Here is a 27,312-nt window from a genome sequence, read left to right as displayed (position 1 = left end):
AAGACCCGTTTTCCCGATTTCACTCAACACAATGAGTGACGGATTATGCTATTCATAAATGCCTAACTACACACTTTATTTTTCTGCCATGAGAATGAAAGAAAAATTATATTAACTTTGCACAATTTAAAATCTATAATGAAATACAAATGCATATGCTATATAATGAGAGATAAATGCTTGTTTTCTAATATGAGACATGCTTGTATTCTATAAAGAAAGATCAATGCCTGTTCTCTATAATGAGAGATGATTGCATATTCTCTGTAATGAGACAAATGCATATTCTCTGTAATACGAGCTTTTCGCTGCCACGTATGGCGAGCTCTTTTAATGAATTTTTAGCTCAAATGCATTGCAAAAAACTCACGAATGTTATCGCTGGTTATGATCATGTCTGCTGAAAAGCCGTTGTCTCATCGGTTTCCCTTTAATCTCGAGCCATATAATAAACATGATACATGAGTCCTTGCCACGATAAAGGTTGGCTGCTCAGCTACTCCACAACATATATAAAAAGAAGTGTAGAAAACACACACGGGACATCTTCAAAAACTTGTGTAGTATTTGACGGAACCGCGGTGGTTCCTTGTCATCGGAATATTCGGTTCTGACGGGAACGTTCAAGCAGTCAAAGTCTGCATAAATAGTATATGGAACATCCATCTTCTGTTGGGTTTCAAAACAACCTTACTAGGTTATACCTTGATCGTAAGCTACTGCGTTTCGCTGATTCCAGCTCAGTCAAAAGTCATCGTCTTCAAGCTACTGTTGTGTGTTAAATACATGTAAGCAACGCCGACATGGAACATGTTTCCCCTTACTTTTGCTGTGTAGGTACAACATTCGGGAAAGATCCTTCATCTTGGAATACACGCTGGTTTTTGTTGTTGTTCTTGTTGTTGTAGTAGGGTTTAACGCCATTTTTTCAGCACACGATATGCTATACATGGCGGCTTGTATTAATGGTGGAGGAAGAACCCGGCAAAACCCCAGGAAAGAACCACCGACCCACGAGAAGCTACTGGCAAGCTTTCTCACATACCCACATTGGCCGAATCTGAGACTCGAACCCACGCAGACAGAGGTGAGATGGCAGTGATCCGTAACGGAGAGCGCGTTAGACCAATCGGCCACTCGGGGCCCCCGAATACACGCTGGTGTTGGAATATAAACTGACCCAAGGAAAGGCTTCTGTGGAGAAATAAAATGTTTAACTTACAAGCATCTGGAAAGCATATATCCTGAACCTCCTCATGAGTATTTTTCAAATTTATTGAAGATCTTTGCATAACCTTTATTGATTTTCATCGTTGATGGTCTCAGTGTATCTATAGTTTAAGGTTACACAGGAACTGCTATGAAAATATGGCTGTAGGTTATCGATGGTGTAGATCCTCCTTTAGTTAAATAACCAGGCATGATACATTTCACACTGAGAACATTGTTCATTTTGAATCTGGACGGCAGTAACATTTCACCCACGTGCTGAACAGTTGATATGATTCACGAATATATTCGAGAGAAGCTTCACAGCGTTTCTGCCTGGCTTGTATACACTCGGGGTGATTGCCGGCAAAAAAAACCCCAGTATCCTTGTAAGCAATTGTACGTCGATGCAGCGACGTGTTTCCTATTGACCACACATGCAATTTCAGCCGGATTGGCTCGTGGAGATATGTTGACACTTAACTCTGCCGATGTTGCACAAAGCTGCCACACAGTCGGACGAACTCCATCTGGTGGAAGTCATAATAGCGCAAGCATACCTTCCTTTAGTGTACATCTCGGTATCTTTATTCCAGATTTTCGCGCGGAATGTTTAAGTTGATTTCCAATTGTCGTTGCAACCAGAAGGGTTGATCGTTGTCTTACAGCCAGCTGTGGCTAATCATAAATCTGCAAGTGTATATGCCATTCTAATGCTGTTTGGTGTCTGTATTGGTGTCTGTATTGGTATTTGTATTGGTGTTTGTATTGGTATTTGTATTGGTGTCTGTATTGGTATTTGTATTGGTGTCTGTATTGGTGTCTGTATTGGTATTTGTATTGGTGTCTGTATTGGTGTCTGTATTGGTATTTGTATTGGTGTCTGTATTGGTGTTTGTATTGGTGTCTGTATTTCATGCTCTCGTGCGAATTGCTTAGGTTGATTCACAGTCGGTATATATGGGGGGAAAAAACATTGCTTCCAATAAACGATTTTTTTCAAAAAGCAAATGGCACATTTAAGAAATGGTCGACCATCCTAGCCAACACGTAACACACGCATGTAGGTCATTTTATTCTGAGCCCACTGGTGTTCAAGAATATTGTTATAATTTTCCCTATTAAATATGGATCGTTTAAATATATCTTCCCCAAGGTTTTTGCTGACAAAAGAGTACAAGAAAATATCGTGGATTATCGGCCGTTAGCAACTATTTTTCCGTTTGTCTTGGAAACTGTTTTTTCCCTCTATATCACACAGAAGACATCTCCCTGATTTATAACTGATGATGATCGCAAAGATATTAGCTGTCCCCACTCTCTTTGTCTCGTTCAATGTCTTCGCTGTGTTTGCTAAATGGTTCACTGACTTCGCTGAGCATTTGACTATTTTCAAGGCCGTCAACGTGTGAACTCACTCCTACCGGTAACACCTTTAATATAAGTAGCTTACATGTTCCTTGCACAGTATCATACACTGACTTTACTGATGTTTTATTATCTTCTTCAAGACGTGTTGGTCCTGCTCGCTCAGTCTCAATCCCTAACTGGGTCAATTTATCAAGTTCTCCGGATCACGTATTTGAAAAATTATATGGCATCTTTCGGGCATCTTTGACAAATAGTTACGACACATTCAAGATAAAGAGCGATTTAATCTTTTGTGGCGTTACAAACACATCATGGGTGTGGTAATTTAAAGTTCGCACCAGCCGCAAACGAAACTTCTTTCATAATACTCGTAATATCTGTGTAGATTGTAATAGCAATACATAATGGCATGCTTCAATTTTCTAACAGTGAACCATCTATGTATTGTCAGTGCATAACGATCTGTCTGCGTGCTCAGTACTGAAGCTCACAAGCCGAATGCAGGCTTCCATATGGACTCACTTCGGCTACAACCACCGATGCGAGCGCTTGTGTAAGTTCCGGGTGGAGGGAATGTTCAAGCCTGAAAATCAGCATTGGTTATGGACAGATCTGAAACTTCTAATATTCCACTGCTACTGCCCCCACCCCCGAAAAAAAGGGCAATTTCCCGTCCCCTCCCGACGATACTGCCGAGTGGTTTTATTCTGGTCTCCTTTCAGTAGTTCCGTGGTAAAGACCCCTCGCCTACTTTTTTATGCGCCCCCCAACCCTAAACGATAATTCTATATCCACCCAAGAATACGTACGCTCCAGAAACAACGACACGTCTATTATAAAGCTTGCTGTCGTCACTGGAATGACTTTCCATTAGTATCTATTTTCGAAAGATCTTTCAAAATTACTATAAATCATTGCAACAATTCAGATATGTCAGTCTGTTTTTGTTTATGACGTAATAATGTATGGTCTACCCTGTCAGTCAACTCTTATTTCCTTGCTATAGTCTATTGCAGCGCAAAAGGTTTTGTAAATATCAGCTAGCCAAAATAATAGTCAGTCTCTTTAATTCAAACCAGATTGTTGGAAACTTTTATTATTAATAACTGTCAAGAAATTAAAGATTTGCTTTAAAAAAAGGCGCTTTTCATATATTTTTTTTTCAAGACAGCATAGTGCAAAAAATAGGTATATATTTGGTTGCATATGAGTTCGATCCTATCCTATGAACCTTAAATACATGAGCGTTTTTCCATGCATCCGTACAATAATGATTATATTCGTTTATAATCGACATTACGTGACTGATACCAGCACAAAACTTTCAAAGGCTCGGTTAGTTATTACAGTGATTTTAAGAAGATATGAACAAATATATCTTGGATGTCTTGCCCACTTCTATCATCATCGTGCAGGTTTAGCAACCACCAATAATCAAAGTGAAATTGATGTATCGACATTGTATGATACAGTAAACAATGAACAGGCTATGAACTCTTGTCCTCAGTCGAGAAAGTTTAAATTATGGACTGGACCATTTTCAAACAAAATGCGTAACTAGTAATAACTGATTTAAAGTCTAACATAATACCACGAATGCAGCTTCGTATCCTCGTGGAAATTTTAAGCCTAATGCTGTCATTACATTTCTGGCAAATGATATGGAGTTGGCCTCGATGTGGCCTTGTCTTAAAGAATATCAGGACACAAATCGTTATTTCATCACATGACATTCCGTGTACAATCTTTTGTGCAAGAATTTACAGATCTGTATTATCATGATTACTGTCACTTTCCTCTTGGAAATAACATTAAATATTTGAGTGTGGTAAACACAGAGAGGCAGACAGAGAGACGAAAAAGTCAGTTTTTGGTCTTCGCGTTTAGAGACATTATTACATGTAAAGAGGTCTCCTGAGATTGGAGTCAAATCGATAATGACAATGTGTTTAGATCCTGATAATCACTTCAATTCCTTTTTACCTTGGAGATCGCTATACAAGTCTAATGAAGGGTTAAGGAACTTCGATCATCTCTCCGTCTCTCTGTTTACATGGTATTGATTTATTTACCGATTGTAACAAGTTTAAATGTGCCGTGAACATTAGTCCCCACATATAATTAATTACCATATATAAATGATAATATTGTGCATTTAAATAAACGGACTAACCTTTGTTTAATAACATGGTAAAGGGGCATATTTTAGAAATGAAGGAAACTTTGTGAGAAACGAATATTTTCGTCGATTAATGGCACTTTCAGAAAATGGATATGTTTGTTTGCAGCATTTCCATTCGATCAGCAGATGGAGTTCAAACATGATGCCAAGTGTATAAGAGCAAGTTACAGTAGCATATATAAGTACAATATCCCTTTCTCACGAACCCTTTCTATGTGGAGATTTGTATAATGAGAGGCTAGTTCATGTTTCCAGTCATTAAGTAAAAAAAGCTTTCATTTCTCTCTGAATGGAAATGGACCGGGTTTATTTTCTTCTTCTCGTTTTCTTCTATTTTCGATGGATCGATGGATGGAAGGATCGAGAGAGAGAGAGAGAGAGAGATCGCTACTAACTGTAAAGAACTTGCTTGATGTTGAGATCTAACCGATGACAACTCTGTAATTTGCTTCCTGAAAGTCACGTGAGGTCCCTATATCCTTGTAGTGTGCTATGCCAATATATATTTGCATATTACGTCATATGTCAATATATATTTGTATATTACGTCATATGTTAATATATCTTAGAATATTACATTACGTAACAACAATATATGTATCCCTTTCTGTGATCTGCAGTTAATAATACCTTATTAAGCATATCAAAGTAAAATCGCTTATAGGTCACTAATTAATTCCATTATTATTAGTCAACTAACAGGACGAGCACAGCAGCTATTATTTTATTTGGTATCGGTAGAAAGTCAACATAGTAATTCCCCAATTAAAAAAGAACGCTCAAGTATAGCTGAAAATTAAATCCTAGAAGAAGAAAAAATTACCGAACATTCAAAAAGCTTTCATAAAGCAGCAATAATAGAGCAAACGTTAGGTAGTGCCATGTGTAATATTCCATTTTAAACAGCATTTTAGAAAGCATAGCAATGTCACATTATGAGGAAAACAGGAATAACAAAATGCAAACATCAAAGCAATTAGTTTCGCTGACATAAAAATGAATCATTCCCAGTGGCACTTGGCAGCATGAGACAATCAGGTAATTTATACTACGATTATGGAAATAAAGTTAGCATCTCTTTGTAATGGTGAAAATTATGTGCACATGATCATCGTTTTGTAAATATATTTTGTGAACGTTTAAACATGAAAGCACGTGTGCATGCAACATTCACATGTAGAACATCACGGTAATGGGGCTTAGTAGTTAGGAGACTTTCTTTTCTCGTTCACGTGGATGAGATCCATTCATTTTTGTGAAAGAAGTCTTTAAAATAAATCTTTGCGCATTTATTTTTCCAAACATTGGGGTTGGGGTGGTATGTTTTCATTAAAGTGGTGGGGTATTTTGCCTTTGAGCACGATGATTTTGATTAATTGAAGTAGGAGAGCTGATGATTTTATATGTGCAAGACAATTTACATATACAACACATTTCAGCATTATTATCGTAGGTAGAATCGAAATGTTTCTTTGAAGCATACCTCACCGGATCTTTTTCTCCTTGCACAGAATACCATCTGATGCATCAGGCTAATTGGCCACAATCCTATGGTTAGTACGTATCATGTAAACAGTTCAGTAATTCTCAACCCTCTAGAACTAATTTCTAGTGATACTTTGGTGTAAATTTGAATAAGTACGGCCCGAGATTGTCATATTAGCAGTCATTTAAATGACATTGGAGCCACTAAAGTTTGCAACTTTTGGGATTTTACAATTTAACATACAATGGCATGTAAACAAGTACAAGAAATATTGACTCTTTTGTCTTGGTGAAGTGCTGAAGTGAATTGACGATACAAATGTTTGTTTTTATAAAATAACGCCTTTGCTAAAACAAAGGATATAGAAAATCCGTACATTTTACATAAATATTAAGTATTTGAAATGGTTATTTTGTTATTTTCGCTTATTTGATAGACATATGCAAAACTCTTACGATGGAAAATGGGAGACCTTAAAATGGCAGCCAGGTTAGTACTTAGCAAATTATCTCTCAAACGGTGGTGATGTTTCTTTTGTTTGCAGTGTGACAAAGAGATTCATTTCTATGTGAATTCTTTGTTCCCTCCAGTATTATATAGTCTCAGTTTATTTGTGAAGTCTTCCTTCTTGCATCGAAACCTTTATGCCAATTGACTTATCTTGAAAACTAACTTAACTGTGCTAACTGGACTGTATTAATTAGATGACTGGTTCCATAATTTGCATTGCAACTCTTACGGTTTAAATAAGAAGTGCTAAACAATTCTAACGCGTCATAATATGTGTAAATTATACACCAACGTTTGACAGAAAACTTCTTCCTCATACCGTCCAAACTGCGAAAACACAAGCGGTGGTTGACATTTCAAAATTAAGTTTGATATCTGATTATTGATAATCCGACCCATATTTAAGAGCCTTTCTAGTAGCCTATAGCCATACTAATCAAAACCGCTTAAGTATGAACGTATATCTCTGCTACGAGTGTGCATTCTGATCCTCCGAGATCAAATTCATTTTTAAAATGTTTTACATTAAGAAGGCTTCAGGACAGATATATGAATGAGGAAAAAAAAGGGATGATAAGCAAAGGAGTGCCATTTCAGCCACATCCAATGAATTAAAAAGTCCGAAATCGTCAATAAAGAAGAAACATCATACTGAAGAATAATTACATAAGTTTTTGCAGTTTATTACGTGCAACTAAATCAGAATGTGAAAAGAAACATCGACATAACGATTATTTAATTTCTTTTAATTGTAAAATAAGTACGAGGTGGGTTTGCAGCCTGCATCAAGTTGTTTTCCTGACTATCAAAGAGACAAATTAAAACTGCTATTTTGCCGATAGCACGATTTGCAGAATATTCCTTATTACACCCACCCCACCCCATGCTCCTACCCGAAGAGAAGAAGACCTCAACAAGACGCCAAATCATTAGTCTTCCGGGTCGACAAATAGGAGTCTTGATCGTTCACGATAAGCCATCACGAGAATAATGGGATGGTATCAACTAACGGTGGTTTTGTTTTACAGCAAAAATGATATGCACAGGGGAATATTGTCTGATTGATCATACAGGAATATAAGAAAAGATAGCTCAAATTTTATATGGCAAAATCAATGTTGGTTGTCAATCAGATTAGAGTGACTTGAAATATATTGCATATTCGTGTATTGAAAGTTTTGTACTTTAACGTATAAATAGTATCATATTTTGTACATCAATCCGTCATGTCACACAAGACAGTCATGGCCGGCAGTTGTGACTGAGTGCTTTACTAATCGATTGACTAGAGGATCTTTTTACAACTGAACCTTGAATACGTTACACTTTTATAATGTTTATCCGCATGACTGATCACTCTGGTTCAGTGGCCAGGGGAATGAGTTTGCCCATGTAGAAATTCAAAAATAAGAGATGAATTGAGTGTACACATTTAAGTGTGTCTCCTTGAAAATGTTTAAATTGTACATTTTACAAAGGGAAATATGAAGAAAAAAAATATATTTTATTTCTAGGAACAAGTAAGTTAATAGTCTACGTAACGAATATGTAAAGTTATTTCCCTCCATGTTAGTACACAGTTCCGTAATTTCTTTCTGTGATTTTTAAAACAGTGGAAGACCGCTTATTGGTAAAATGTACAAATATGTATTATAGAACTTCGCCTTCAATCCTGTCGCCCACAACAGTAAGTCAGTATATGTGTGCAATAGAACTTAGACGAAAGCAACAAAACGTTGAGAAACGTCCCTTTCATCAAGAACATTGTACAATATTTCATGAAGGTTGACAGAATACAGATTTTATTGTTTCCATGTATGTACCTTGTACATATACTGCTTCATTTATAGGTGAAATATGATAAGGAATAGTTTTGTTTCAACGATTTGTAGAGGTAAAGTATTTACATGTGACGAAAGATCTTTAAATGCCATGACTATAGAGAAACAAAGCCCATATATTCATTTGGAACGAGCACACATATGTGTCTGAATTTTTTTTAAAAGTTTATCGTTAATAAATCTTACCTAATTGGAAGTTAAAACATTTCTAATGACACACACTTACCTTACAATATGATTTCTGGTAGGTTTTCCATTAAATGTTTGAACAGATATCAATCAGTTTCCAAAGAGCAAAATTTACTGGAATAACATTTTCTTGTTAAGTCGTAGTCGTATTACGATGCCATTCGCAGAAACAGTTTCCAGATCAATTATTTTATCACTGGCTTTTCGTTCACATCATTTATATAGCACTGATTCCTTCAAATGCCCTGTTTGCCTGAGTCCTTTCACTCGCTACCAGTAGGTCAGCTTCTGAACGTCAGTGTCGTCTGCTTCTTGATAGAACAGAAGAAGCTGAAATATACACGAGTATCGTATTAAGATTATGCCACGAAGGATTTCTTCTCCAAAAGATGAAATATCTCCAGGGAGTGTCCAATCATCACTTGATCTTTTTGTGACCTTATCAATACATACTCAAACAAAGAGAACTGAAAACTTCATTGACAAATACTGAATCAAATATGTAAACAACAAGATAAACCCTCACTCCATGAAGTTGTACGTGTCTGGAAAGATTGTAGAATGCGATCTTGGTTTTGCATATATTTTTTTATCTGCGCAATACGAAAAAGAATCATGACGTACAACATAAAAGACAACAAGGCTGAAAATCCTAAATTAGAGAATATACATATAAATATATATATATATATATATATATATATATATATATATATATATATATATATATATATATATATATATATATATATATAGAGAGAGAGAGAGAGAGAGAGAGAGAGAGAGAGAGAGAGAGAGAGAGAGAGAGAGAGAGAGAGAGAGAGAGAGAGAAAGATAGATAGATAGATATATAGTTACGTGTTTAGGCTCGAATAAACAGTAACACAAGAAAGAGTGAAAACAACAATCATTGAAAAATATAATAATTTGTTTCCCTGGAAAAATTATGTAAAAATGAACTTACGGCTTTAAGAAATAAATCCAAAAATAATCCAAGAATAATCTACGAATAAAATGTTAGAAGTCCTAATAATAAAATGTTATAACGATTTCAAGTTCTAGTCCCGACGAAGAATCCAAGATGGAAGACGATAACGTATACTGTAACCTGTAGTGTGCTGAATTCAGCAGTTTGTTGTAGAAACAAGTAATATCACTCCCGTTTTAGAAATCCAAATAAATCTATATAAAGAGCTGTCTTCGTTCAAGAATTTCGTATGAGCACACGTATATTTCCAGGAAAAAAAGATTTATTTCTTTTAAATCCAAATAATTTGAAGATTTAAAATATAACTCGAAAACTGGCTACAACAGAATAACTTGACATCAAGTGTAAAAAGACCCAAACTGAGAATATCTCTCCAAAACAAAGGTTAATATCGTATTCTAAAACGCAGTTTCGAAAATCCCCAATTGCGAAATCGAAAAGGGGGTTTATATCACGTACACCTAACAGGACCCTGACGAAAACAAATCATTTTACTCTATGAAATAAAATTTAAAAAGGTATTTACATCTAAATCACGTAGTCCCATCATGACCTAGACAACAACGAATCGTTTTAAAATATAAATAGAACTTATTATTTACGTGGCTGCTATTAATTTTGAATCTAGATCAGGATCTAGGTCAATAGTTGGTGTTTATAAAAATGAACATAGTCAAACTATATTCTGGAAAAAGGATAAGTTCCTAGCAAACAGAACTTCATTATTTTGACACAATGCATTTAAAAAAAAGAAGATATTAAATCTTACAAACAATTAAATCAGATATACTTAAATCAAAGATACATAACAATGTTAGTTTGTTGTTATTTTCTCTGGGAGGTGTGGCGGGAATTTTTATATAGATAAGTAAATTTTTTCAGTTAGAAATAAAGTCGCACGTGCTGATTAGTAATGATTGTTTAATTGAAATGCCGCATAAATCAAGAGAAACAAAATCTGGAAAGGAATAGCCTTGCGTACATTTATTTATGTGATAGCGATATGGAGAAATTAAATTCGCGAGAAAACGTTGTTTTAGGAGCTGGATTTTGTCCAAATTTCGATGAAAATTTCAAAATAATGGACGCGACCTGAACATGCTATTTAAACATAACGGACCTTGCACAAACTATCGTTACGTAGTTATCTTCCTTTGACCAAATGACTGGCACATCAGACACAATTACTTCCTTGGGCCCAATAACTGAAGCATCAGACACATTTACCATCATTAGGCCAAAATGACTGATGCATCAGCATCGTCTAATTAAAATCTATCTTTGTTGATGAGAATATTTCCAGTGATAACAAATCACTCTGCATTTTTGTTTCTCACAAAATCGTGTGCGCAATACATTTTTCTAATATATGAACTAAAATTTACATGGGTTGGTTTCGTTGCCGTGTACAGCGTTAACAGAGATGTAAAGTTTCAGATAGATATTTCAAAATATTCAGTGTACGTAATACTGCACGTACCAGGTATCAGCGGCGAGATACCCGATTATCTTTAGTTCTCTGGCTGTGGACCTGACAAAAACCAGGTAATTTATAGCCCAAACTTCTTTGTATCGTCACAACCTATATGAGTTCTGTCGGGAAGCTGTCCACTTTCTCGAAGCAATTTTCAGCCGTAGTGGTTTATGAAAATGAAAAATTTTTTTTTTGCTTGCTATTCTTTCTGTTTGATAAATTGTTGTATAATTTTGTATGTTTCGGAATTTGGTATATATTTTGCAGAGAGTCAGACCTATGTCATAATAGCACCATCTTATCAAACAGACTATAGTCTATTTCAAGTTATCCATTGCCGGAAACATATTCTTGTAGGAAAGTGGAGATAATAATAATAATAATAAACTCCGACAGTCGCTCTTATGAAACATTTTAATTCATAACGAAGTAAATTCATGTGCGAATATGCGTAATGTGCATCACTGCACTCGTACTTCGCCATGTCTCAAGCATTGTCTCTTCGCCATGTCTCAAGCATTGTCTCTTCGCCATGTCTCAAGCATTACAAGGCTCAGTAATTGTATTATTAGCAGCACATGTGGACTCGTCTAACTCAGGGATTTTTTGTAACCTAGATATTGAGGTCCATCGTGAGTTTGGTCCGAAGTACGGAATAGGTCCACTCAGTATGAGGGACCAAAGGTTCTGGACTCACGGGTCTGCCGGATGGAAAGGCTCTCGATAGATACTTTGGCAGACTTGGAGGAGCAGATCATGAAAGCCGGTCCTTCACCGTTGGAAGGGAGCTGTGGATTTGGAAACATCTCGTGATAGCCGCCTTCACATGACGAGATAAATATCGTACGTTCAATTTTTAATCAATCTAATTCGATGTCACTATAAGTGACAACAATTGTGATTGTTGTTGTTGTTGGGTTTAACGCCATTTTTTCAGTACACGATAGGCTATACATGGTGGAGGAAGAACCTGGGAAAACCCTGGAAAGACCCACCGATCCACGAGAAGCTACTGGAAAGCTTTCTCACATACCCACATTGGCTGAATCACAGACTTGAACCGGCGCAGACAGAGGTGAGATGGCAGTAATCCGTAACACATAGCGCTTTAGACCACTCGGCCACTCGGGGCCTCCTATAAGTGTGAAAATCAATCATACAGCAATCATACTTGTTGAAGAACCAATCACACGCACAATTTATGCACTGATCATATCAAGCCTATAGATACACATGTCATCCATATTTGTTTATAGTTTAATCATTTTGTGATAGTTCAAATATATCATATTATATCAGAGATCATTTGTGTATCTATGTATTTTTTGTATGTATGTATGTATGTATGTATGTATGTATGTATGTATGTATGTTGTTGGACTTAAGCGCAAAAGTGTCACATTCACTAAATATTCATTTGCATCAACAGTACATTCCCGATATGCAAATATTCGTCTTCGAGGAGTCAGGAGTAAAAAATTTAATTAGTTTTGGTGACTACGGAGTTTCAGCTACGACCTTCACATTCATTATTGTAATTTTTTCACCATTTTACAAATGCAGCAAGTGTCCGGTTTTATGCTTAACTCAAATCTATAGCGTATTGACCGGTAGCAACACAAGTAGCGCAAATAAGATAATGTATCCCGTGTCAATTATCCTATTAGGGATTAAATAAACGATAACCCTAACCATAATGTGGAAACATATGGTTGTCCAGACAGGAATGACTACACCGTCCATGATTATTGCTTCATAAATGGAACTACTTGATAGAACTTTAGTAGAGCAAAGCATTGTAAATCACAGTGTATTATAAGGCATGCTTATATATCCATTATTTCCCGTCTGACTGGTATGTTAGCGCTCTCTCTCTCTCTCTCACTCTCTCTCTCTCTCTCTCTCTCTCTCTCTCTCTCTCTCTCTCTCTATATATATATATATATATATATATATATATATATATATATATATATATATATGTGTGTGTGTGTGTGTGTGTGTGTGTGTGTCTGTCTGTCTGTCTATTTTTCTGTCTGTGATTCTTGTTATACGATAATGTTGTTTGATAGTAAACAATGAATAAATAGGCATGTAGTTTACCCGTTTTAAGACTGATTATTTTTCAATTATTTCTTCTTTTTAATTTCTTGGTGTTTGCTTTTAAATTTCCTCTGTCATTGAAACATAGGAGTCAATTTTTTTTTCTTCTTTGGCCTTTATGCTTAGAGCATATTTTGTTAATGCAAGTAGTTGCTTCCTCTGGCCAAGATATTTTATTAGCTCAAAACAATGGGAACTGCCCAAACAACTTCAAGAAATACGGATTCCTTTAAGGCGGAGGACACAAAATATAACAATCACAAATACAAAAACATTAACAAATAACAGGCGTCTGTTCTTAGACCTGTTCTATTCATTATGTACACTCAGCCGCTCTCAAGTGTCATATATCGTGATCCAATGGCTCACCAATTGTACGCTGATGACACCCAAATATACAAATCTAGCCACCCAACTCAAGTTGAGCTACCATCCAAGGTGTAGAGAGGTGCATTACTGATGTGAAATCATGGATGACATGTAACAAGCTGCAGATGAATGATGATAAAACTGAGGCCATTCTGATTACAACACAAAGACTTTCTCATTCACATCCTTTACCTCAAACAATAAATATCAGCAACACCAATATTAAATTCACACAATCAGTACGAAATCTAGGTGTTACTCTGGACAGTACTCTCGCATTGCACAAACATGTCATGAACATAGGCAAGGCTGCATATCTTGAGCTGAGACGCATCAGCTCCATTCGCAAATGTCTTTCAGTTGATGCCACTAAAACACTTGTGTGTTCATTAGTACTTTCAAGTCTGGACTATTCTAACTCAGTTCTGTCCGGTTCATCTCAATTGCTACTCCAAAAACATCAAAAAGTTCAAAACACAGCTGCTCGGATCATTCTTAGAGTACCACGATCAGAGCACACCTCCCCGCTGCTCTGTACCCTACACTGGCTATCCATTCGATCCAGAATCAAACACAAAATTTGTTCTCTGTGCTATGTTTCATTGACGGACTCTAGTCCAACATACCTATCCGACCTCACCCATGTGTACATACCAGCAAAATACTTACGCTCCTCTTCTGACAATCGTATACTCTTTATTCCCACTATGAAAACAAAGTCATATGGACAGCGTTCTTTTGCATACCAGGGTCCAGCAACGTGGAATAAATTGTCCAATGAATTTAGACACAAAGACACAGTGATCCCATTCACGAGTGCTCTCAAAACTCACTTATTTTGACTGCAAGAACAAACTTAAAGACATAATAATGTTTCCATATTTTCTAATTTCATGGTGTTTGTGTTTGTAATCATATCATTATATATGTTTTTTATCGTATAGGTTTTGTCTAATGTTGTAACGCGCTTAGAGCTTCTAAAGATTAGGAGCTATACAAAGTCCTCATTATTATTATTATTATTATTATTATTATTATTATTATTATTATTATCTAATTATAGACTTTAGCGTTTTGAAACCAAAATCCAAAAATATAATCCTATATCCTTAAAAAGTCAGAAAAGTGTATGCTTTGAACTATTTACATGTGGCAAATGAATTATTTCAATCTTGCAAGAATATTCTTTTACGACTAACATTTCTACATTTGATATATTTTACTGACTCGTACAAAGAAAATGTAACAAAATGTGGCAACATTGCCAATGAATATTCACCCTAAAGTTTATCCCGGATGATGCATACAGTTAATGTATAAAGTTAATAATCCAAAGAGAGAATGAAAACTCTATTCCAAAGGATGATATATATATATATATATATATATATATATATATATATATATATATATATATATATATATATATATATATATATATATATATATATATATATATATATATATATATATATATATATATATATATATATATATATATATATATATATATATGTATGTATGTATATATGTCTTATTATGTATGTATGTATGTGTGTGTATGTATGTATATATGTATGTATGTATTCATGTTAGTGATGTGATGTGATGTGATTTTGATTTTTAACGTAGCTTTAATAATTTTTCAGTCATATCGCTACGTAAACTGTAAGTCTTTGGTATGTATGTATGTATGTATGTATGTATGTATGTCTGTCTGTCTGTATGTATGTATGTATGTATGTATGTATGTATGTATGTATGCTTGCATGTATGTATGTGTGTATGTATGTGTGTATGCATGAGCATACTTAGGGATATATGGTGCCAATTCAAGGTAAATTCCAAACATATAAAAACCAAGGCTTGCACAAAAATCACGGAAAGTAAAAGCAATCAGAAGACGGAAGGTATTTATATTCATCTTGATTCAAGCCCCAAGGTCAAAGACTACCGAGGCAGCGAATCCAATAAAAAATCCTCTGCTCTTCTTGTTTCAAGGTTCCAATTTCGATAATGCGCTATTCTTGTCAAGATAATGTTATTTAATTGGTAGTCGGGGGAACAAAGTTTGTCTGCACCAGACGGTTTAAGAAATATATTGGTTTGCCAGTCGGATCTACTTAGGTCCATCCTCCTGCTTAGTTCTATGTTCTCCCCCATATACTGGGTTGGGCAATTTTTGTATTATTAAGTAGATCACATTGTGTCTTTTGTGTGTTAAGGCGCTGCTGTGAGCACTGTTTTGCTCCTTACTGTGCTGTAGAACTCAACAAGTTTTAGGATGTTATGCATCTTCCGCCAGACATTTTACCGAAGTATTTTTCGTAACAACAGTTGCTATGTTCAGTGTTGCCGGTAACCATGGTAACATTTGTTCGAGTTTCAGTGCAATCCCGGAAAGGGAAATATATCACAAAAGATATAATGGATGCTTATTTCATCATAGCCATTAATATACGAATGCGCATGTCCAAAATATTTGCTTTGTTATAATTTTTAATAAAATCGTGTGAATGTAGCTCAATTCCACCTGACGCTGATTTGTACATTTTCATGCTCTTGGAACTCCGATGGAGTCCTACGTGAAAGACTCTACTTGTATGCATTACCTCACGGCGTGTGACACTCCCACCAAATTTAACACCCAAAACTTGACAATAAACAATTATTGTTTTGATCCTTTAACTGCACGAGCTGACGTCCGTTGGATAAAATGATAGAAAATTCTTCTAACAACTGCAATCCCCACGGATAGGAACCAATTGCATAAAGAGCGGTTCTTGTAGTAAAGTCGGTCGGTTTGTGAGACTTCGTGTTCCTGTCACATTAATGTGCATAATGATTTACTGATTGCATCAACTGGATCTTGTAAAAGGCAGAGCCAATACTGTTTGTTTAACTGCGTGCACGAAATTCATAGCACAAGATTTGAAAGAATCAGTACGAAGGAGTGTTTGCGTGTTGTCAATGAATAAGTCACGAGGTTAACGTTTAATGGAAATTATACATTTTAAGTCGCATACGTTGAATGTGAGCGGTTAGCTTATAACTAAGTAGTTGGATGTTACTTTTGTAAAAACAAGAAAACATATGATCATGGCTTCTGAAGGTAAAAACTCTAGCTAGGTTATTAGGATCTTCCAAAATACCACTCAAGATACGGAGTCAGTGTTGGGGTGATGACGCTTACGTATTGTTAACGGTGTTATTGACGAACTGACAAATGACCCAAGTTTCTCTTTGATTACATGGCTTAATGGGTTGCACTGTTAAATAAATTTTATTACATTATGATTACCATCATCAAACATGGCTGACATTTAAAGGCCACGTTATCTAGATTAGGATGTCCTTATTACTCCTAAATGAGTACGGGAAGGGACTGCGTCGATGTTGGATTGTTGGCGTTTATGCAAACTTGACAAATTATTCACAAATGACACTAGTTTCTCTTTTCTTACACTCTTTATATGGATTACACTGATAAATAAATAGGTATGTTGTTTATCTGGATGATAATCACCCTAAACAATACAACTTTAAAGGCATGTCATGTGAAATCCTGAAATCATTTTTAACTCAAACGGTAACACATGCGTCTAGATTACATGCATGATGTAATTCTTTGAGTTGTGACAAAAAGGGGTGTGATAAAATAAAATGGAATTCTCCCAAAACTACGCTTTTGTTTAAACGCTTCTTTATTACTGGAGATACAATAACGAAATGAAGAGGAAAATATTTGATAACAAATACATGAAGCATGCTTGGTACTTAAAACTCCTTTTATTGGGGTATAAGTTCTCTCTATTTCTTTGTTGATGACCAACTGACCAACGTGAAAATAAAAACATCGGAGGATGTATGCATAAATCAACTTTGCATATGAACTATGTAGATGACGAAAGAGTGTTTGCGTGATTAGGATTTTTAACATAGCTTTTAACAATTTTTCAGTCATATCGCTACGATGTCTGCAGTGTGGCAGTTTATAGTGATGTCCAGCACTGGGGCAACATGCCGCAGACACGTAGCATAATGTCCCACCCGGTCACATTATCCTGATACAAGGCCGACCAGTCCTAACACTATCGTTTTAATGCTGAGCGCCAAGCGAGGCAGCTGTTAGTACCATTTTTGTAAGTCTTTTGTATGATTCGGCTGGCGTTAGAACCCACGACCTACCGCTTCCGAGGCGGATGCTCTAACCACTAGGCCACTGGAGCGGTGAAAAAGAAGAAAGCTGCATGAAATGATATCAACATAAAAGGGTATACAAGGAATGAACGGAAGGGAAACATGGCGTTATGGGCATAGTCTAAAGAAGAGTCAGGTTATTGGATGATCACTTACTAAATCGGTCAAGTCTAACATGTAACGAAAAATGATTCTAGTAGAAAATGTAAAATACAGTGCAAAAAAACAAGAACTAGTCTGATATGGAAAATTCATTTTTGTGGAAAAGATCTGGAAGTAAATCGGCTAAATGGCTTAATTGAAAAATAATACTAAAAAAATCCCTAATTAAAAACGGAGATTAAAAATAACTGTGTAGAAAAGGACTGTTATGTTATTAGGGCGCCAAGCATTGGCCCAGATGGAAATGGTGCCAATGTGATGCTGGAAACATAGTAAGTTCCAATGAAAAAGATACGAGTTCCAGCTTGTTTGAATGACCATGTTACGAAGGAGTAAAGACAGTTAAGGATTCATAAAAAATTCACATATCCAGTTCTCAGTTTTGGTAGGTTGTTATCTAGTGGATCCAGTAATCAGTTTTGGCAGGTTGTTATCTAGTGGATCCAGTTCTCAGTTTTGGTAGGTTGTTATCTAGTAGATCCAGTAATCAGTTTTGGTAGGTTGTTATCTAGTGGATCCAGTAATCAGTTTTGGTAGGTTGTTATCTAGTAGATCCAGTTCTCAGTTTTGGTAGGTTGTTATCTAGTAGATCCAGTAATCAGTTTTGGTAGGTTGTTATCTAGTGGATCCAGTAATCGGTTTTGGTAGGTTGTTATCTAGTGGATGGAGTAATCAGTTTTGGTAGGTTGTTATCTAGTGGATCCAGTAATCAGTTTTGGCAGGTTGTTATCTAGTGGATCCAGTAATCAGTTTTAGTATGTTGTTATCTAGTGGATCCAGTAATCAGTTTTGGTAGGTTGTTATCTAGTGGATCCAGTTCTCAGTTTTGGTAGGTTGTTATCTAGTGGATCCAGTAATCAGTTTTGGCAGGTTGCTATCTAGTGGATCCAGTAATCAGTTTTGGATATGTTGCTATATAGCGAATAGGACTATATATATTGAATAAAAATTTTTGTTAGGTTTCATAACAGATAAAGAGGACTTGCAAACACAGAAAGCTAAATCGAAGATATTACAGATGTCCAATTCGATTAGTCCATACTCTACCTTGATCTTCCATTTCTTACACCTTACAGAATTTTGACACTTTTACTAAAATAGTTTATCATGTGATCGATATTGGAAATTTTAGGAACTGTTTATCTTCCTTCAGTTTTAGTGCAGTTCTTTTTATTAAAAATATCGATCGAAATTTGCCAGCACCATATAACTGCCATTGTGCTGAGGTGCTCTTTTGGCTTCTTACAGTAAGTCTTGCATCAAATTTCATTTTTTTTTTATATAAAAAAATATGCTTTTGCAGTTTTCTATTAAAATTCAGTCTTTGCCCTTATCATGCCTAAATTGTCTTGACATTGACATTTTTTAAAAAAAGAGCCAGTAAAGGAAATAGCGTCAACAAAAGAATTTTATTAAAATTAAAACATGAGGGTGGGGTGTAATATATTAAAAGTGGGACTGCTATTGGTCTCGCCAAGTAATTATATTGACACATAATTGATACCGATTCAATGATGCAGTTTTTCGGGGAATTCTGTCCATTACTTGATTTACATACAGTAATTCGATCTGCCAATAAAATGCATAACACCACCCGATAAGGCATTGTGTTTTTTTTTATAAGAACAAATCAATGCAGTTCCTAAGATTAAATAAAAGAAACCTCATCTTCATGCTAAGACCCCTACGCAATCCAATCAATTATGCCGATGACGGTCATTGCAGTGTGGTCCCTGGATTATTGGGACTTGTTATGCATGTCATGTTGTGTGTATGCTGACTTCCTGGCTTCGTCAAAACATGGTATTCCCCAAAAATAAGGTAACTGGCGTATTTTTATTAAAAATTATATTGTGTAAATGACGTTTGAGAACAGCTATGCAAAAGGTTGATCAAATATATCAATTTGTATTTCTTAGGGAATGAGTTATACATTTCTGAAATAGTTTTAATTAAAATTGGAATTGTTTTGTGATGAAAATATTGTCTCATGTCCAAAACTGGCATTGCTAGGATAGCAATGGTTTTGCAATGAGAAAATTGTCTCATGTCCGAAACTGGCATTGTAATTGTTTTGTCATGAGACAAAATTTGTAACTACTGGTGCAAGGAAAAGTATTAGCAAATGTATTTCACCTTGAATATTTCTCTCTCAGTGATGAATGGCCTTTTGTGTCTTGTTCCTGGTTGAAAATATCCAAAGACCATCTTGAAGTATTAAATGGAGTGCAAGCGACAATTTTGTCTATACTCTTTTGTTCAATGTAAGCACTTCTGTAATTAGTTACTTCATACTTCTAAGTTGGAAATCCATATGTAAATGTGTGTGTGTGTGTGTGTGTGTGTGTGTGTGTGAGAGAGAGAGAGAGAGAGAGAGAGAGAGGAATATTTGGATTTTAAACGTAGTTTTAATATTTTTTCAGTCATATAGCTACGATTTTGCAGTATGGCAGTTTATAGTGATGTCTAACAATGGGACATCATGCCTCATATATGTAGCATCATGTCCCACCCACACATTATCCTGAAACCTGGACGACAAGTCCTAACACTAAGCTCTTAATGCTGTGCCCCAAGCAAATCAGCTACTAGTACCAGTTTTATAAGACTTTGGTATGATACAGTAGGGATTTGAACCCACGATCTACTACACCAGAGGCGGAATCTCTAACGAAGAATTCGAGTACACATACTGAGAAAAATCGGTATAATACATCCATTTTGTCTATTTACAAATGCAATTTATTTGAATTCTATTATCTTCAAAACAGTAAATGATCTTTCGTCAGTTTTAATTAGTTTCTTTGTTTTGCAATTTTTAGACGAAATATATTATAATTTCGACGATATCAATTAGAATGTTTGTTCATGTCACGTGAACATGATAAAATGCAGCAATTCTGTTCTTACTGTAAATGCATTAAATACAATGTTAAGAAGTTTTTTCCTTCTCTGTTGTCGAAAATGGTCGGAAGCAGACATGGCAGGAAATAATTACCTATTTATATAATGGTTCTTACGGTGTAAGTACCAAAGACGCTATGGTTACTTCTTGCTACTAGATACAGAGACAACATTACATATGTGTTTTGGTCCGTTTGGGCGGAAAGAATGAGATCAATATGGCGTAGGAATTTTGAAAGTAGTCAGGTCCAGACTGTGTACATTCGCCGTATCAACGAGTTCTTTACCCTGACTCGGAACAAAACACTAATGTGGTTTTGTATTTATTGCATATATTCTTTTTACTCACGTAGTCTTTAAACAAAATACGTATATTAAGAAAATATTATAGGAATTTTGTCGTTTTATATATATATATATATATATATATATATATATATATATATATATATATATATATATATATATATATATATATATATATATATATATATATATATATATATATCGTGTACGTAACCGGGGCTAGTCCGAGATATATAATGTGCGGTGCGTGATCGGCCTGTCTGCATTGCAGATATGGCTCTAATCTTGAGCTTTGAAATTGTATTAATTCTGCCTGGGACATATGAATAAATTTAATATGCAATCACAAGCAAGTGGTTTATTTTCTTACTTCTCAAATGAAACGTAGGTTTTGGACCAGTAAATGACCATTTGCATTTAGACTTTACTGACTGAATAGAAACGTTATTTCCAAGCAAAGTTCAGGTTACATTTCTCAGATGAAGAGTAATTATACTAATCAAGTATATATAGAAAGATCATTAATTTATAGTAAATTCAAACTCTGTATTTTTCAGTTTTCATTTAATACAAGAAATTACTCATGCATTGAACTTATAGTGATAATTTAATCAGATAGTCTTTTTAAGAAATCGAAAATTTGGTCTATTTAGACAGGCGGACTAGATTTTTAATATCCAATTGCATATTTTAACAATAAAATTTTAAACAATATTCTCACCTCTTTTCTATATTTTCTAATTGAACAGTCTAAGAATTCAACATGTAACCATGCGATTCCATATATGTGCGAAATTGTTCACACAACATTGTAACGAGATGTAATTATTCTAAATTTGCGTCACAATAATAAAAAACAGCTGCTACTTTCTGTGTGATAAATCTGCCTTTATGTTTCAAACGTTTGTCAGTTTTATCCTCATATTTTCTAAACAAATTCGATTCTTTCGTAATTTTAATAGATAAACTGCAAGTCAATCCACCTAAAGTTGCTCCTTAAAAATGAGTTCCGCAGACCATATTTTCTAAACTCTGAAGATGAATGTGTTTTAGGGAAGTCTGGTATGTTAGATGTATTACATCGTGGAACGTATCCTGGGAATTAAATATAAATACATGGGGTAAAGATTCCTCCAAACGTGACGCATTTATAACCATACCTTGAATCCTGAGATGACTCCCTTAGTCTATATTTGCAATAACGAACACTGGACGAACAGACGAAAATATCACACAAAATGCACATAACAGGAGTTTATTATGCACAAGCATGTCTGGATCGGTTTGACATTATGAACCGTTAATGCCAGTATTTGTTTAATTTAAATAGTTTGTGGCCGTTTTATGAAAATGTTGTCTCTTCTTGAAATGCTTGGCCTTGTCTATTTTAATGCTCAATGTGCCAGGGCTCACACTCATTTCTATTAAAGAAGAAAATATTTTTAAATAAATGCATGTTCAATTTGCCTTCTATTTTATAATATAAAAAAGAAGTAAATATGTTGCATGTACAAGTGTAGAACAAGCCCATTATTGTCAAAAGTGTCCAAAAAAAAAAGAAAAAGGAAACAATCAAATCCAGAGTGCCTGATAAAATAAGCAGATAATACCCGGAACATGTCTGTACATAGAACAGCTCGTGTCATCCAAATCATTTTGGCGCACTCTGATTCGCATATGGTTTACATATTTAATTTAGAATACAGTATCAGGTAATGTTTTATATTTTTTTTCTGCATGGAACGATGAAAGTTTGGCAACCTACGAATTATCAAAATCAAAATGAATTATTCACACATTTTTACGTATTCGACTTTTTTGTCTTGTGGGGTAATAGTCAGTGAGAATTAGAAGCAAAATGTTACGCGATATGAACGATGTGTAAAGTATAAGGGGGACGGGTATCTATTGCTGATATCATCTTTGGAAAGGACCTTACAATAGGGCACTGTTTTAATCATCATGGGAAAGGACCTTACAATAGGGCACTGTTTTAATCATCATGGGAAAGGACCTTACAATAGGGCACTGTTTTAATCATCATGGGAATGGACCCGACCGTAGGGTACTGACTTAATCGTCATGGGAAAGATCTTACAATAGGGCACTGTATTAATCATCATGGGAATGGACCCGACCGTAGGGTACTGACTTAATCGTCATGGGAAAGATCTTACAATACGATACTCTCCAAATTATGAATGTAAAGGACCATACAATAGGATACTGTTTGAATCCTCTTGGGAAAGGACCATACAATAGGATACTGTTTGAATCCTCTTGGGAAAGGACCATACAATAGGATACTGTTTTAATCCTCTTGGGAAGGCCCTACAATAGGATACTGTTTGAATCCTCTTGGGAAGGGCCCTACAGTAAGATACTCTCCAAATCATCAATGTAAAGGACCATACAATAGGATACTGTTTGAATCCTCTTGGGAAGGGCCCTACAATAAGATACTTTCCAAATCATCAATGGAAAGGAACCTAAAATAGGGTACTGTCTTAAACGTCATGGGAAAGGACCCTGCAATAATATACTCTCCAAATCATCATGGGAAAGGACCTACAATAGGTTACTCTCTTAATAATCATGGTAAAGGACCTTACAATGGGGTATGTATTAAGCATCATGGGAAAGGGCACTTCAATAGGGTACAATCTTAATAATCACGGGAAAGGACCCTACAAGAGGGTAACAATTTATTAGTCATCATAGGAAAGGACCCAACATTAGTATACGATTTTAATAGTAATCATGGAAAAGGAACCTACAATAGGGTACAATTGTATTAGTCATCATGGAAAAGAACCCTACAATTGGGTACGATTGTATCAGTCATCATGGGAAAGAACCCTACAATTGGGTATGATTTTATAAGTCGTCTAGCGAATGGACACTACCATAGGATACGATTTTATTTGTCATCATGGGAAAGGGCCCTAAATAGGGTAATATCATAATAATCGTGGGAAAGGGCCATACAACTGGATACGATTTTAGTCGTCATGGGAAGGGACCCTACAATTAGGTACGGTGTTAATCATCGTGGGAAAGGGCCCTATAATAGGGTACGATTTTAATCGTCATGGGAAGGGACCCTACAATAAGGTACGGTGTTAATCATCGTGGGAAAGGGTCCTATAATAGGGTACGATTTTAATCGTCATGGGAAGGGACCCTACAATAAGGTACGCTGTTGATCATCATAGGAAAGGGCCCTTTAATAGGGTACTGCTTTAATCAATATGGGAATGGACCCTCTGTGTGTGTGTGTGTGTGTGTGTGTGTGTGTGTGTGTGTGTGTGTGTGTGCATCTGTGTGTGTGTACATTCAGTTGGTTTCTTGAAACTATTGTATCAGTAGTGCACTAATAATACTTCTAAGCACTAGGTTGGAGTGAGTTTAATAGAACAACATAGTCACTGCATCAGGATTGCAGTTTATTTAGGGTCTATTGTGTATTTCCGCATATCGGATTTCAATCGTCTTTTGACGAGGTAGAGCGTACATTTAATTATTGATTTTTGCGGGGACAGCGGTAAAACTATACATATTTAACTGACGTGAAACACATACAAAAATCCGTGTTTTTAAACTTATGAAATTATGATGCAATTTTCACTGATGAGCAGTGCAAACCATATCTATGCGGATTGTCAGGCCGTGGCGAATTGATAAGCCATATTAAACGAATTTCGTCCACATACGAAACAAAAGGCAAATATGGTTTTGCATATATCACTTCCCCCACTTTTGCACTTTCTAAAGAGTATTGGCTTTACATCGTGATTGAAATTGAAACGAATATAGATTTTAACAAAGTTCAGTTTTTTGCGTCTATATGTACGGACGAACTAAGGTTAGCAATAACACTGAAATAGTTCCAGTTTGGGTGTGATACAGAACACGGACTGAACGTGTGCATCGAACCCCAGATTAATGGATATAGAGTAAACACACCCCCACCCCCAAGAAAAATAACTGTATGCCTTGCAAGATCGTGACGCATATGACAAATATCTATATTTGTCAATTTGATAAGGGTATTTAGATCTAATACATAAAATGCATTATATTAAATAAAGCAAAGCAGTGGGAATATTTCAATAGCATATCTTGCTTGACCAAATCTATTTTATTTCTGACAGGTGGAATTTTCAAAATGAACCTGGTGAATAATGATATTGTCGTTTAAGAAAGGTGCTTTCATAGTTATTAGTTTTTTCATATAAGTGTAAACTTATTTTACTTGATAAATAAAATTGTTGTCGGCGTTTTAGAATGTATTTATTTCATGCAGTACATTGACAAACACAGTAGGAACAGTGTAGAGTTATGGAAAAATGTCCATCCAGTCAAATATATGATGGCGAAGAAATAAAGAAGTTAGACAATGAAACAAGAGATACATACATTTAAAACGATCGAATAACATAATTTGTGCGCACATTATTAGATGTTGAAAATATATTACTGATTGTTGCAATTTTCTTCCCGATGAAGTACATTTTTAAAATTCTCCTGAATATTTCAGGATAAATGAAATTTTTTGAGTCATGTATGATACGCTGCGTAGCTTATTCTAGCGCCAGGAAGAGAAAGAGGAGTGTCTAAAAGAGGATTATTGTTGTGGTTGGATTGGTGACTGACGATGGACGCAAGACTCTCGTTGTTCCCGTTCGAGGAGTATTTCAGGAAAGGATTGGAAAGTAGGTAACCAAGGCAAGTGCTCAATAAAATGGTCCACAATTGTTTCTCTCCTTGTTGCAAACTCAAATTGGCAATGGCGTCACCGATTACACAATACACCACAAAGATTTGGCACACGTTCTCCACACCATACCCACAATGGTTGCGTTTGTAGATCTTGCAGAGAAGAACTCGGTGAAGGAGTGGTCACTGCGGTGGTCGCGGTTAACGCTGTGTGGAAGGGCATGAAGGTCACTTCTTTTTAAAATTGATAACTCGCGAAGCGTCGATACAGGAATCAAAACTGAGAGGCTATCCTTTCCAACGTACTTTGACTTCTTTGACTAGGCGTTTTCCAACTTTACGGATTCTTCGTTCGGGAATGCTTTCGATGTCGTACACTTCGTCTTCCATTCTTGCGAAGAAGAAAGTAAATCAACTAAATCCCAATTAAAATCAGTCTCTTCTCGAAGGAGGACTGTGTTGACTTTGGTAGCCACTGTTATGCCATCACTTCTCCTCTCCACAGATGGTGCACCACAATTCATCGTCTTCTTAGTTTCCGTCATGTTTGAAAACTCTGTCGCATTTATTCAATGCACACAGACGCTAGCGCATCTATATAGAAAATGTGACGCCACAGGCAGCTTTCTTCAAATTGGAAGATAAACTCCGCGCTGTGATTGAATTTTGAAACACGTGTTGGGTTTGGTTAAAAAAAACCTCAAACTGTTTCGATCATCTCTTCCACTATACATAACCGCAGGTCACTGCATTTCCTTCACCTGTTCTTGTCACAAGATGTGGTCAAACGTTGAAACATCTACTCTCGTATCGTCAATTCTGTTCCGTACAGACTGACCAATGAATGTCAAATCAATATGGACATTTATCCGGATCACTGATACGAGCGTTTGGAAAAGACGAATGTAAGTGGAGAGACCAGGCTGTCTGAAGAGAGTCCTCATCTATGGTCCATAAGTCAGAAGACGTTTGAAGACGAGAAGACCTATACAATGCCCTTTATGTTAACGGAATGATGTTAATAAAACAAACCGAAGGTCATTTTCAGGACCACTCATTTTCCTCGAAAAGATTTGCTTTCTTGCCTAAAAATTATTTTTATTCGGTTGTATAGTTGTTTGTGTGACATAATGACGTTCATTAATACATGTATATGTGTTGTATGTGTTATATATGTCTATGTTCCGCAAGTCTTGCCCCGCCAACCGCTGTTTTATTGATATAGTATATGATCTGGGAAGTCTTGACGCTAAACGTGCCCAAGGGAGGGGGCAAGGGGGGTTTGTAATGTATTTTCTC

The 27,312-nt window shown here is 35.8% G+C and overlaps 1 protein-coding gene across 4 annotated transcripts in view; it reads right to left on the bottom strand.

Moving 5' to 3' along the window:
- Positions 1-27,312, bottom strand: part of LOC149792469 (soluble guanylate cyclase 88E-like) — a 501,393-nt gene that overhangs the window by 171,200 nt on the left and 302,881 nt on the right. For 3 of the 4 annotated variants that reach the window (XM_089971051.1, XM_089971054.1, XM_089971052.1), the window contains one exon: positions 8,826-9,118. The gene's annotated coding sequence lies outside the window, so the exon portion shown is untranslated. Of the gene's footprint in view, positions 1-8,825; positions 9,267-27,312 lie in introns of those variants that run through there. The other variant, XM_089971053.1, reaches the window with a different exon arrangement.

Source organism: Sinohyriopsis cumingii, chromosome 9 (genome assembly GCF_028554795.1).
Source record: "Sinohyriopsis cumingii isolate HCF-2022 chromosome 9, ASM2855479v2, whole genome shotgun sequence".
Lineage (NCBI taxonomy): Eukaryota > Metazoa > Mollusca > Bivalvia > Unionida > Unionidae > Sinohyriopsis > Sinohyriopsis cumingii.
Note: the sequence above shows the minus strand (reverse complement) of the source record. Positions and strands in the feature narration are given on the sequence as shown.